This window comes from Periplaneta americana, chromosome 13 (assembly GCF_040183065.1).
Source record: "Periplaneta americana isolate PAMFEO1 chromosome 13, P.americana_PAMFEO1_priV1, whole genome shotgun sequence".
Lineage (NCBI taxonomy): Eukaryota > Metazoa > Arthropoda > Insecta > Blattodea > Blattidae > Periplaneta > Periplaneta americana.
This window is the reverse complement of record NC_091129.1, coordinates 125,592,759-125,608,698: the sequence shown is the minus strand read 5'-3', so window position 1 is coordinate 125,608,698 and position 15,940 is coordinate 125,592,759.

Below are 15,940 nucleotides of genomic sequence, written 5' to 3'. Positions count from 1 at the left end.
TATACAGTCACGAAGTTCAATACGTAGTAAATATGCATCCATAGATAGTTGCTAACCACGAGGATCGCTACTATCACCTCATTACAGACAATCCGAAATAGTACTTGCACAGTCTTTTGTTTCTAGTACCCACATAAACTCAAGCTTCTTGATTGTATATACTAGACTATGGTGATAGTACATCTCCTTGCTTTAGCCCATAGTGAACTGGAAGGGTGTCAGACAGGAACTGGCCTATACAGACTCTGCCGTATGTTTTATTGAGACACATTTTAATTAAACTAGACTCTTGGGAGTACTAAATTCAATAAGAATATTATATAAAACTTCTCTCTTAACCAAGTCATATGCCTTTATGGAGTCTATAAATAACTGATGTATTGTGCCCTTATACTCCCATTTTTTTCCAATATCTGTCTAATACAAAAAAATCTTATCAATAGTCTAAAACCACATTGATGATCCCTAGTAGTTTCATCTACATATGAAATTAATCTACTCAAAAGAATATTGGATAAAATTTTGTACGTCAATAAAAGTGAAGCTGTTATGATTGTTAAAATGGTTATTTTGTTGAAATTGTAACCAGAAATCAAATTTTAACTTCTTGCTTTGCCCCACAATAAAAATGAGCGATTTTATCCAGTTTACAGTCTCTAATTCCGCAAGTGAAAATGAAGGTTCTTCATCTACCATTTAATGGTTGAAAAACAAGAAGTGCTGCAAATACACTCCCCAAGATTCATCGAGACAAGTGTGCATCTACGGTGGGGCTACATGGTGTATTTTTTAAATCAAGCTTGTACAATTAAAATGTAAAGCAAAACAATTTCCTTACTTCTTCTTTAATATTAACAAAATCATTAAATGACAGTCTGAGAGATAGAGATAGGAGAGTAAAACATATTTCAAGGTAGAAAACAAGGGGTGGGGCATATGGCCAAGAGAAAAATTACCATGACAGCACTGGGTATAACAACTCAAATTTTTTTGGGTAGGCCAAGCGTTAAAAGCTTCTTAAGAACTTTGCCAATGATATATGTAGTCACATGATGTGAGTGATTAAAGTTTTTTTGGATGCACTCTTCAAGGAACTTAGAGGGTAAAGTGAGTTAAAACGTGAATTGGGATAATGTGAAGAGAGATAGTCTCATCCCTCAACATTCCACCTCTAGACCATTAGTGTATCTAATCTCAGTCAGCAATCTCATTTTTAGTAAGGTAATCTTTCTGCACCTTGTTCAAATAAATTTGTTAAATTTTCATTCATTTGTTCACATTAACGCTTCTTGTGTGTTAGAAAGATGTTTACTTTGTGTTTATATCTGATATGAAGGTAGCTTGATATACCTTACGTAGATCTTCAATTGACTTGTATTCCTCAATAACTAATTGGATCCGAACAGCCCAATAGGTAAGTGAAATTCCAAACAGAATTTTGCTACAGTTATTCAAGTTATGATCACAAGATTCTACCTTTTCACGTGAACAGACAATTTCAGAAGCTATGTGATTGGTATCTTTTCTTATCTCACTTTGTTACTTGATATATTAGTACAGATAAATCATAAATAAACCACATAATTATACAGAAATCTTTGAGGGACAGCACTTAAATGTTTCCAAGACCCTGCTCTGCTTTTCTACAGAAAATGGAGGGCTTCAGCAGGCAGGGGTGCACAATTATTCTGATTTCTAACTTAATATAGGTGGGCTATCCCCATTGCCTATCAAAATTTAGACTTTGCGGCCGAAGACAAAGTAAGTACAGTTATCAAATGCGTTTTCTTGTAATGCTTGTGTTAATAGAGTTTTTAAACAATAATTACTCGTATTTCTGAAGAAGATATTTGAGTACCGGTAGTTCATTCTGTGTCAGGGACTAAACATCTCCAGTGTTTCAGAAATACATACAGGCTCACTCTAATAGCTCCAAAACACTGGAAATTTACGTCTTAACACAGTTGTTCTTTAGTCAACTGTCCGAAGACAGGTTGGAACCTCATAAGTGACGACTCTTGAGAGTGCTGCTAAATTAGTTGTGTTCAATGAGACTGTCAAAAATGACCACTTAAGCTAATTTCTCTTACGTACACTAAGAAATTGACAATCTTCAGAAGCAACATTTTGTGTTACCAAAAAGTTTAGAAATCGTGGAAAAAAAACTGTTGAGGAATTGCACCATGCAAAAGAGAGAATGGGTGATGTGCAAAATAAACTGGACTAAGTTAAAATTAGATTTATTTCCAGCTGATGTACTTTTAAGACATACTCATATCACTTCAAGTTTAAATCTGTACAAATCACTAATAAGAGAGAATGTTTTGTAACAGATTTGGAAACAAAGTGTAAATCTTATGTTTGGAAGATGAACGAGAGATGGAACGGAGAAAAATTCTCTCCGGCGCCGGGATTTGAACCCGGGTTTTCAGCTCTACGTGCTGATGCTTTATCCACTAAGCCACGCCGGATACAATCCCGACGCCGTTTAGAATCGTCTCAGATTAAGCTCCATCTCTTGGGTTCCCTCTAGTGGCCGCCCTCTGCACTACGTCATAGATGTCTATGAACGCAGGACCGAAGTCCATACATGTGTTGAGGTGCACTCAGATGAGTGACTGTTTGGCCGGGATCCGACGGTATGGGCGCCGTCTTTAAATCACAAAGTGATTTATTACGCATATCATATATATTTTGATGTACCGAAGTACATATGATATTTCCACGCAGATATTCTGCGTCATCACGTGATGAACGAGAGATGGAACGGAGAAAAATTCTCTCCGGCGCCGGGATTTGAACCCGGGTTTTCAGCTCTACGTGCTGATGCTTTATCCACTAAGCCACGCCGGATACAATCCCGACGCCGTTTAGAATCGTCTCAGATTAAGCTCCATCTCTTGGGTTCCCTCTAGTGGCCGCCCTCTGCACTACGTCATAGATGTCTATGGACGCAGGACCGAAGTCCATACATGTGTTGAGGTGCACTCAGATGAGTGACTGTTTGGCCGGGATCCGACGGTATGGGCGCCGTCTTTAAATCACAAAGTGATTTATTACGCATATCATATATATTTTGATGTACCGAAGTACATATGATATTTCCACGCAGATATTCTGCGTCATCACATGATGAACGAGAGATGGAACGGAGAAAAATTCTCTCCGGCGCCGGGATTTGAACCCGGGTTTTCAGCTCTACGTGCTGATGCTTTATCCACTAAGCCACGCCGGATACAATGGAGCTTAATCTGAGACGATTCTAAACGGCGTCGGGATTGTATCCGGCGTGGCTTAGTGGATAAAGCATCAGCACGTAGAGCTGAAAACCCGGGTTCAAATCCCGGCGCCGGAGAGAATTTTTCTCCGTTCCATCTCTCGTTCATCATGTGATGACGCAGAATATCTGCGTGGAAATATCATATGTACTTCGGTACATCAAAATATTTATGCTTGGAAGTTTCGAACAAAAAAAAAAATTTAAAAAGAAATAGAAAATCAGAATAATTTATTGTATTATTTAAGCAAGCACCCAAACAGATTCTAACATTTATTTCTTATTAAAAGTTATTTTTATCTAAATGTATTATGTCACCATATGCATGTTATCTTTTCTTTTTTAGGAGATTGCAGTTCCATTTCTATAACTAGATTTCTTGGGACAAATTATCCAGTTTATCTAATTTCTCAATCATGAAATAATAATCAAGGTCAGTAATAAGTGTTTAAAAGGTACATAAATATTTATTTTAACTAAAGCAGCCTGGAACTCACGATATTACCACAGTCTAGTATATACAGTCACGAAGCTCAATACGTAATAAATATGCATCCATAGATAGTTGCTGACCACTAAGATCGCCTCATTACAGACAATGCGAAATAGTACCCGCACGGTCTTTTGTTCCTAACACTCTCACAACTCAAGCTTCGTGACTGTATATACTAGACTGTGATATTACGATAAAGATCACATCAAGGACCAGAATAACGACATAGACCACAACAAAGATCACGATAAGAACTACGACATAGTCCGCGATAAGGATCACAAGGACGAAAAAAAGACCGCGATAAAGATAACGTTAAGAACCAAGACAACGATCAGGAGCAGGACTATATTAAGGACCATGACCAACTATAACGATAAGGACTATGACAAAGACATGAACGATAAGGCCATTAAAATTACAAAAAAAAAAAAAATGATAAGGACTAAGATGAAACATTATCCAAGGCAGGAATAAACGTTCGAAAGGAGAAAGACAATAAATAATTAACGTAACAGTTTGACAGCACGTATTTAACATAAAATTCGTAACATTCATGTGATGATATCGGTGAACATTACACCCACCCCTGATTCCGCCTACGAAACCTTTAAATACCTCCCACATGTCGCAATTGTTATTTGGGCTGCCTAAGCAAAAAATGAACGGCTTAGGTCAGACACCTTGTACAGATTCAGAAAAAATAAGTGGGCCACCTAATTTTACTAAGTTCCAGATACAACGCAATGCGCATGTGCAGTAAAAAAAAAAGCGTCTATATGTATGCTACTTGTGGACAGTCTTGCAAAGTTTGTTGCTTACATAGAGGACTGCTATCAAGACTCGGCCCATTTTTAATTTCATATCCGTGCAAGCGACTGATCGTAGAACCTATCAAATATTCATATTGTTAACCGTTCTTGTTTTGCTAGGATTAAAATTGCTTTGTCGAGAATTTAAACTTATACATTCGATGGTTAACTTTCCTACCCAACCTGCAAATGTGTAGGGGTACGTACTGTTCAGAGTGTTACAGCCTCAGACGAAAGTCTGATATTCTAATGTCAAAATAAACTTTAAAGCATTAATCTGAAAATATAAGTTTGGAAACAATTACCGATTGAAAAAAGAATAATGAAAACTGAATTTATTTCATAATCCCTCGATTTTTATGCTTTTAACCTCAAGGTTTTTTTTTTTCCTTTTATGATAATGGTCCGAAGGCTTGCACTGCAGCCTGAGCTTATTGTGCCGACCTCCTTATTGAGGAATGATTGTTGAAGTCCTTAGGATCGCATTTTTGTAAGTACGTAATTCACTGCTTTGTGCCATCTTATCGATTCACCTAGGCCTACGACATCTAGGTATGACAGTCTCTCTCTGTCGATATTCCGCATGATAACTATTCGCAAATCACGTACTACGTCATCCTGGATCCTATATTGACCTAAAGATCGCAGTTTCTTAGTTATCGTCATTCACCATAGTGCCATCTCCCCGAAGGTGCTACACTGAACTAGGTACCAGATCCCTAGTCTTTCGTAGTATGATTTGGAAGCCCCCTCGATTCCCTGATATTCTGCATGTTACTATTCTAGCGTACTGGTAGCATTTCGGGCTGGTATTGATGAGGTCATGCGTTCGAAAACAACTAGTGCTTTTTATGTTTTTTTAAGAGAGAGAGAGAGAGAGAGAGAGAAAATATAATTGCTCTCGTCTCTTTTATGACTGTTTTAGTAATTGACATCAGGTTCATAAATGTATTATGCCATTGTGTATTATGACATTATGGCTGCAAATGTAGAGAAAGAAAGAGAGATTTTATTCTCAACAAAAATATATTTCTTGGCATGAACAAAACAAACTTATTGGCGTCTGCCTTAGAAAATTGAAACAATTAAAAGTAAAAAAAAAAAAGAAACAAAACAAAACAAAAAGCCACGATTCAATATTTAGTCAATCTTCCTCCCAACTCGATCACATCTTGCAGTCGAGTGGGCATGGAATCGATTATTCTTTTCAAATAGCGACTGTTCTCAGCCACGGCATCCCCGGCAACCTGGACGAGTTTCCACAAATCAGAACGTGCTGGAAGGGGATTTGAACAATTTTTCCGCATACGTTTCTTTACTTGTACCCCCGTAGCTCAGTCGGAAGAAAGTTGAAATTTAGTTGTCAATATCTCAGATTCAAATTCTCGTCACTCCTTTTCATTTTATATTGTTTCAGGTTAGTATAATGTAATAATACAAGAAGAAACAAGTAACACTACTATTACGGAACTGTATTGTTCCAAATCTAACATTAAATTTATATTATTTATATCGCTAAAGAACGATAGCAGAATATAAATGATAACTAGAATATTATTTACTGTATATTGCTAAAGAACAACAAAATAAAATGACAACTTTAATATTAGGCCTATTTATATCGCTAATGAACGATAATAGAATACAAATGGTAACAATATTATTTATATTGCTAACAAACGACAACAAAATAAATGATAAATTTAGACTAATATTATTTATAACGCTAAAGAACGATAGCAATATAAATGAAATCTTGAATATTATTTATATCAATAAAACACAGAATATAAATGATAACTTTAATATTATTTATATCGCTAAACAACGATAACAGAATACAAATGATAACTTGAATATTATTTATATCGCTAAAGAACGATAACAAAATAAAATGATAACTTGAACAAGGTTCGAACTCTCAACCTTCGAATCATTAAGCGAGCACTCTACCGCTGCTTTACGAGACGCAGATATCGAATGATCCATAGTTCCAAAACTGCTTCTACAAGCACATGCATCGTGTAACATCACCGTGATCCGAAGTGGATTTAGAAAATTTTCGCTGTTCACGAGTACGGCCACTTTTTTTTTTTTTTTTTACAGCTGTACAGGATGTTTCACTAAGTTAAATCGGCACTTAAGCCAAGATTTGGAGTAAATAATTTAGCAGTTGTTAAATTTTTATAAAATGAAAAAAGAAAACTACAATTTTCGATGAAACTATCGATGTATAACAAATCTTTTTTTGTATATAAATCTAAAGTCACAATTAAGTCTATAAAAAGTATGATCTCAAACTTACCAGACATACATCCAGAATTGAAGAAAAACCATCAACTTGCGTGTTGGCACCGATGTGTCCTTTCTCGTCTTCTCTTCAACGTCAGAGAAGCATTCGACAAAATTGTCAGGCTGCAGTGCTAGCTTTCGGGCCCCTCCTCCCTACAAAGAAGCAAAAAGTCCGGTAAATTAAAAAAAATGAACACAGTAAAGATATTATAAAGTAATTCAGACAAAGAAAATATTTCTATATATGGATATAAGTATATAATCCTTCAATAACTGTCTTAGTTTAGTAGCCTAATGAATTATACAAATAAAAAACATCAGTCTTTGTTACAATTATGTGACTAGCGCGTTCGCCGCGTGTCGCATCATCAGGTCTAAAAGAGTAACATATCAATATTATGAACATAAAAACATGGACAGTGTGCAAATATCATATAACCTTGCAAAATACATGACGAAGAATATAAAATCATTGGTTACAAACAATATCATATGGCTGACTGCACAAACACTGAATTGCGAGCGAAACCAATTATTTGGATGTACAATTATTTACAAAAGTAGGTTTCAATATTTTTTGTATGTAAGTAATGAGTATTATTACAAAGTCAATGTATTAAAATTGCCAGATAGCATATGTTAAAACAGAAGTCTTGAAAGAAATTACAGTGTTTGATGTAGATGCACAAAATAACGAAGTTGAATAGGGTAATGCTTTGCAGCAGTCATTATGACGCAAAGTTATGAGTACGTATTGAAAAATAGAACGTGATCAGGTGCAGATATATGGTGCTTCATAGACGATTGCGTGATGTTGACTGCCGCAAAGCATTACCCTATTCAACTTTGTTATTTTGTACATCTACATCAAACACTGCAATTTCTTTGAGGACTTCTATTTTAACATATGCTATCTGGCTATTTTAGTACCTACATTGACTTTGTAAGAATATTCATTACTTACGTACATTTAAAAAATATTGAAACCTACTTTTGTAAATAATTGTACATCCAAATAATTGGTTTCGCTCACAATTTGTGTGTTTGTGCAGTCAGCCATATGACATTGTTTGTAACCAATGATTTTATATTCGTCATGTATTTTGCAAGATTATATTACATTTGCACACTGTTCATGTTTTTATGTTCATAATATTGATATGTTTCTCTTTTAGATCTGATGATGCGACACACGGCAAAAGCGCTAGTCACATTATAATTGTAACTAAGGCTAATGTTTTTTATTTGTGTAATTCATTAGGCTAATAAACTAAGACAGTTATTGAAGGATTTTATCAATATTATTTTATATTATATATTTAACTTGTCGGACCAGTAATGTCTATTAAGTGGATAGAAGTGACAAATGATGTTTAAAACCTAAACTTTAATAACACTACAAATATAATTACTTTTACACATCTCTCTTGATGCACCGTTTAAATCAGTCATTTTAAACAAAGTTTCGCGGAAATTAACAATATTTATTATTAAATCAACGTCTCTGTATCAACTTTGCGGTCAACTAGCGTTAATGAATTGGTGATGGAGAGACTACTGCCGTAATTCGACAAGAAGTTACCTAACATTCGCCTTACATGTAGTGATAAAATATAGCCTACTCTTAAAAAAAAGGAAATAAATTATTATGTACACTTCACGCATTATCCCAAGCCGAAAATCCCTCTCACAATCTTTCTTAACGAAAAATTAATGATCGAATCAAATGGATAACATCAAAGAATTTAACGACACTACAAATGTAATTACTTTTACACATCTCTCTTGGTGCACCGTTTAAATCAGTCATTTTAAACAAAGTTTCGCGAAAATTAACCAAATTTATTGTTAAATCAACGTCGCTGTATCAACTTCGCGGTCAACTAGCGTTAATGAATTGGTGATGAGAGACTATTGCCGTAATTCGACAAGAAGTTACCTAACATTCGCCTTACATGTGATGAAATATAGGCTACTATGAAAAAAAATAAGGCAATAAATTATGTACACTTCACGCATTATCCAAAGCCGAAAATGCCTCTCACATTAATCTTTCTTAACGAAAAATTAATGATCTGATCAAATGGATAACATCAATGAAAGAATAAGAACCGTTAGACTGAAAATTCATTTAGGGCAGTGGTCGTCAGTACTAGCTGAAATGGGTTACGGGTAAGCAGTGCATGAGGAAGCATACCCGCCAACAGCCGCGAATGCACGCTGGTGCTGTAAGAGACATGCGGGTAAGAGACGCTAGCCCAAGAGAGTATTGTTCTGATGACCGCTGATTTCGGGCATTACCCATCAAGTTTTTAAAATCTTAAAATTCGAGAAAGATTCCTTATTAATAATTAGCCTACCGCTTTTTCCTGACAATTTGAAACGCGCTAACAGTCATTTTTGTGAACAACTAACAGTAATTTGTATTAAGCATTAGCAGTAATTTTTATTAACCACTAACAGCCGCCTTACTGCAATTTCATTAGCTATCGTATTTTTTTTCAGTGAATTTTATTAACAAGTTTTGAAGCAATTGTTGGGCCAATTAAAAATGTAACACAAAATTCACCTGGATGTTCGCGTTAATATTTTATCAACTTTTATCATTTTACGCTTATTAGATACACGAAGATATGACGTGAAAATATGAACATTTCATGTGAATAGCTTATTACTATAGTATCTACTTATTCCTCTTAATTTTCATGTCGATTTTCGTATTGATTTTTCAGACTAAGACCGAGAAGAATTTTACAACATGACTACGGCTGAAATGACAATGATTTCATTCTCTTTCAAAATACTTTCCAAATTCTGACATGAAAATATGAACATTTCATTCAACTGCAAGACAAAATTCAATAACGCTTACCTTCAACAAAATAACACGTTAACTTATTTATTAATCCGTATTATTATTTAATCCGAACTTTCAACATTATTCTGTGTCCATAACTTTTATAAAGTTACAAATTCACTTTTAAACTAGATCGTATTTCCTTTATACCGGTTACCTGCTTAAATAGCAAAACTATTTTTAAGTATAACATTTCACATAGTTCGGTTAATTTGCAGTCGTTCATTACATTACCTGATTGAGTCCGTTCTGCTCCACGCTCCGTGCAGGACTAAACAGAGCGGATCTTCGCCACCAAGAGAGGTAACACAGTCACCGAAGGGTAGCTGGGAATTGAGCGCTGTCCAGCCAATGGCAATGCAGACAGACAAACAGTATGTTTTGAAATAAGAATACAATATTGGGCAAAAAATAATGCTTGTTTCTTATGATACAAAGAAATACAGTACACCTGTTCTTGAATTTCCAATGCGTCTATTTAAATTGTTTGTCTTCCCAAATCCGCACGCATACAAATATTCTTAATGAAACACAAAGTAAGAATAAACTTTACTCCAATTCGAAAACTCACGCTATCACATTCGACTTCCTTCCATACACAGCAGGAATTGTACTCTGCGTAGCTTGAGAACAGACAGCTATTAGCCTACTGCAATCAACCACGAATAATCTGTTTGTGGAAACAAAAATGAAATAGGCTCTGGATGGAGAAGAAAATAACAAAACCCATACTTTGATATAAAGTTGAAATAGCCTACTGTTGTGGTTGGAAAATATGAATGAGTATGAACTTAAATATTTCAATTTCCTTTAATATAGGGACATCACTTTATTTTTACCAATATTTTTAACATTAACCTGGCTATGCTCGGAAACACTGTTAACCCCCTTCCATTACAGGAGTTTGGAGTTGCTAGTGCAATATGTAAACAAATCATTTTACTAGCTATAGGAGGAAAGAAAAGTAGTGTATCCATTTATGTTACGGGAAATACAGTATTACGATTTTCAGTTTGGTCATTACTTTAACAGTATTTTATCAAAAATACAGTAGAATAGTAACAATTTTTTTTCACAAACTCAACTCTTCAGGCGGTTATACACATTATGTAATGTCTACTTTATTCAGCATATTACTAATCTCATTTATTCCTGAGAATTTTGTGAGCACTTCCGTAAGAAACCCCAATTTCTACAGCTAACTTCTTGACCGACTTATTAGAACCTCGCTGCATCCTTTCTCTAGCATCTTCTACAGTATCTTCTGTCACCTTTGTTCGCCATCTTACACTTTTCTTCCTTTCTGTACACTCTGTTGCTCTAAATTTATCTACCAGATTAATGACATTTCTACGAAAATATTCCGTAATGATATAATCAGGAAATCGTAAAAAAAAAAAAAAACTGTTGTTCACATTCGGTTATATTGTAATTCCAATTTCCATCATCGTCCTTCATACATACAAACAGTAAAATAAAACTCTTGTTTAAATAATGCTGTTAAGTACCATACCATATTATAGGGTACTGTACTTTCGGTACCTCTAATCTTCACTTGTGCTCAGTCCACACAGAGAAATTCAGTTATGCTATACACCATACCTGTGTGAAAATAAACTTGAATAATATAAACTTTTTCTTCTATAGAAAATGCAACATATTTTTGAAACGCACTGTACTCTGTACCGTTTATTTCACTGCTAGCAACAGCGGCCGTAAGTTTGTGTGACTGACGTTAGCAAGGAGATTAGTGAAAGGGGTGGGAGTCTAGTACATTTAGAAACGCAGGTACAATAAAAATTGAAGTAAAAATAAAATGATGTCCCTGTATATAATGCATAGAAACAATGATTTATGGGCGTATATAAGAAAATAAAACACTCTTTCTCGGTTTCTCAAAACGTGGGAAAACGAAAACATATGAAGAGTCCACTGCAAGAATGATGGATGTCACTTTCTTGTCGAAAATGAACCAAGATTGTCAATGCATAGCTAAAGACATATAGAATGTACATAGAGAGTTATATGGCATTAACACTGATAGTCATTGTCCAGTAATGATCGGAAAATCACAGTTAAGCTTTGAGCGCTAAGCATTTCAAACTTTCAATTGCCTCTCCTGAAAAATGTATTCCAAATGAGATCCATTATTCTTGCAGTGGACTCTTCATATGCTTTTCCTGTCTTTCTATGACAATCATAATTTCATGGGTCATAAATTTTAACACAATGTTTCACTCTTGCTAGCAACTCTTAAAACACTCTTTCGTTGTTTCTCAATATATATATATATTTTTTAAATTATGGTTTATTTAACGACACTCGCAACTGCAGAGGTTATATCAGTGTCGCCGATGTGCCGGAATTTTGTCTCGCGGGAGTTCTTTTACATGCCAGTAAATCTACTGACATGAGCCTGTCACATTTAAGCACACTTAAATGCCATTGACCTCGGCCGGGATCAAACCCGCAACCTCGAGCACAGAAGGCCAGCGCTATACCAACTACACTACCGAGGCCGACTTTCTCAATATGTGGGGAAAAGTAATAACAAGTTTTTCTTTGAAAATATACAATCTTATTTGAAAACGAATAATGATGAAACAAATTAAATTATAAATGTATAGATCCCATGAAACAAATTAAATTATAAATGTATAGACCCCTCTACAATCATATAATCAATGAAACGGCCAAGAACTAACAGTTCACTGATCGCAATACATCTGTTATTTTTTTCCTACTTTCTGTGAGTTATTTTCTTCCCCACCCAGACCATACGTGGTATTACTTTAATTAAGCGAATAATTATAAGCTATACTCAAAATGAAACTAAAATTCACTAAAGCAAAGAATAACGATAGCAATAAAAATCAAAACTCCAACTAGTGAAGCAATAGAATGTTAACATAATATTATTTACAAACTAAATCAATTAACTTTCTTATATAAATATGACTTCTCGAGTTTAAATTACTTTAATTAACAATGAGTAACAATGACAGTTTTCCTAACCGAATTTTTCCGACTAGGCACGATATCAAACAATTCCTTCGACTTGTCTGGAATTAAGTAAACGAATTCTTATGGACTTCAATGAAACCCGGTTAATTCGGATGTGGTATTCGCGATAATTCTGGCAACTATTTTTTTTATAGAAGACATTTGGAGATTAATATTCTACACATTCAAGATAGAAGTGAATACATAGAGTGAAAATGTGATAATAAATTCAAAGTATCCACCATAAGATTCACTTAAATACTTTGTATTAAATTTATGGACTGTAATCCGAACTATCAGAAATGTTATCTTGTTTTAAAAGAAATACGTCGTGAATCATTATGTAGGCCTACATAAAGAATAGCAGCGCAAACAGACACAGACATACCTTTTTTAAATCACAATCTGAAAATTCCAAAGCTAGTACTTCCTGTGCAGTAATTGACTTGGACTAAGGAACTTCATACTCGTCCTTATTTTCATTAATGTTTTGTGCCCCAAATGTTTGTGAAAGGTACGTGTGCTTCCCGTGCAGTAACTGACTTGGACTAAAGAACTTCAAACTCATTCTTTGTTAAATTGATGTTTTGTGTTCTATACTTTGCAAAAATGATTAAACACTAAGTTAGTTGCTAATTAAACAACTATATTAATATAATTATTTTTTTCAAATTGTCGAAATAATTCTGTTCCATTAAATTCTCTATAATTCGGACGTTCACTAATTCAGACTGGATTTTTCCCAATTAGCAAGGTTCTACTAATACAAAGAAATAACTTTAATGTCAGTATAGTCTTTCTTGCACATCCAGTGCGCCTGTTTAATTTGTGTCTTCCCAACGCATAGGCCTACAAATACTATTAGCAAAAACACGAAGCAAGAATTTATTTATATTCGAAATCTCACGCCACCGTATTCGACTCTCTTCCATGTCCAGCAGAATTTGTACAGCTCATGCATTATGTCCAGACACTCCCCCACTCTTCCTACAGAGCTGCGCACGAGATCGGATGAGTCTACTTACAAATTATAGGGGAATGGGTTAGCTTTTGCCTTGAACTCGGTAGACACACGACCGACCTTCCCTTCTACTCCTACTTCCTCTACAGAAACGTTGTTCCCATACTGCACATCGCGAGTGTCTTGACAAAATGCATGACCTGTACGACAGTGATGGAAATAAACTATCATTTCCAGCAGACAGTTATTATTGCAATCTTACGAGCAGCAAAAGATTAATAAGAACAATATGATATTACTCGTGTATTTTCAAACGTCTAATTACCTGAAATGCTTGAACTTTCACTATAATTAATACACGGTGTCCCAAAAGGTACTTTACAACTTTGATGTGTTGTAATTCGGTCTGTAATTGACATAGAGGAACAAACCATGGTTTATATGATTCACCAACTCTTGAAGTTTTTTTTCTGTTTTTGTTCTGTTAATTCACTTCAACATGCGCACCTCTGGTGGCGCGTACAACGTCAAGGCGAAATTCCAACTCTGTCCATACTCTCCTTAGCATATCGATGTCAACTGAGGCAATGGCAGCTCTTATTCTAGCCTTCAAATCATCAAAGTCAATCATACGAGTTCTATAGACTTTGTCTTTGACAAACCCCCACAAAAAGAAGTCCAGGGGTGTCAAGTCTGGGGATCTGGGAGGCCACGCAATTGGACCTCCCCTTCCGATCCAACGTGCGGGAAATGTGTTGTCCAGGGTCCGTCTTACTTCTAAAGCCCAATGTGGTGGTGCACCATCTTGTTGAAAGAAGACTGTTGGTTGAAGCTCAAACAGTTGTGGTATCGCATACAGCTTCAACATGTCTTTGTAAGTTGTTGCATTAACCGTTTGTTCAGCAAAAAAGAATGGGCCTATAATGCGGTCAACCATCACACAACACCAGACATTGACTTTGGGACTGTCACGAATCACCTCCCTTACCATATGTGGATTGGTTGAGCCCCAGATTCTTACATTATGTGTGTTGACCTTACCGCACACATGGAAAGTTGATTCATCCGAAAATGCCACTTTGTTCAGAAAATTGTTATCATCATCAATTCTTGAAAGAATATCCACAGCAAATTGCATACGCAAAGGTCTGTCATTCGGTTGCAGTGCCTGTATCAGTTGTAATCGATATGGATACAGACTTAGGCGCTTTCGGAGTACCCTGTGTACTGTCGAGCGAGGGATCTGCAACTCTCGCGATGCCGTTCGAACAGACTTCTGCGGTGATCGCTGGAAAGACAGCCGTATTCATTCAGTGTCTTCTTCACTTGTGCTTGGACTGCCCATATGGTGCTTAACATCCACACCTCCTGTCTGCATTAAGTTGTTGTACCACGTTCTTATGGATGGCCGAGAGGGTGGGGGTTTCCAGTATCGTGTTCTGAATCTCCTCTGCACCTGAATGTCTGATCTGGTTTCAATAAACCACTCCACACACTGAGCTTTTTCTTGTACAGATGCCATTTTTTTGTTCAAATGTTCGTGTCACCTGGAAAAGAAAAATCAGTCATTTAACAGGTGACATAACAAAACTTCAAGAGTTGATGAATCATATAAACCATGGTTTGTTCCTCTATGTCAATTATAGACCGAATTACAACACATCAGAGTTCTAAAGTACCTTTTGGGACACTATTTATATTGTCCGACCTTACGAATTGTATACAGGAGGGTTGCCCCACTATTCGAAAATAGCCTCTCCGAATACAGTGTGGTGATTTTCTGCAAGGTCATAAAATGTGAAATGACTGTAAATGTTTGTGCTTTCGTATTTTCATATTTCACGACCTATATAACTCATCCCTTTTAATGAATTTTATTCTGAAAATACGAATTTGCTTGAATGTGTATGTTTTTTCATTATGCACGTTGTTTAGTCAGCAGTCCGAAGACTAGTTAAAGCCTCATAAGGGACACCAAAAAGCATAACTCATAAGGCAACTAAGCCAGAAGATAATGGGGTAAAGTGCTCATGATGATCCATTATATTAAAAAAAAGATTAAAAAGTTACATGTATGTATTCGTTCATAATATGTCAAAGAGTTACTGCTTATAGTTAAACAATAGTAATGAAATTTCGTATTTATGTAAAAAAATATATATATGTCCGTGTTTTTATTTTATTTTATTTCATTTAAGCTGTTCTTATCTTTGAAAAAGAATAACTCTTTAATTTTGGAAAGTTT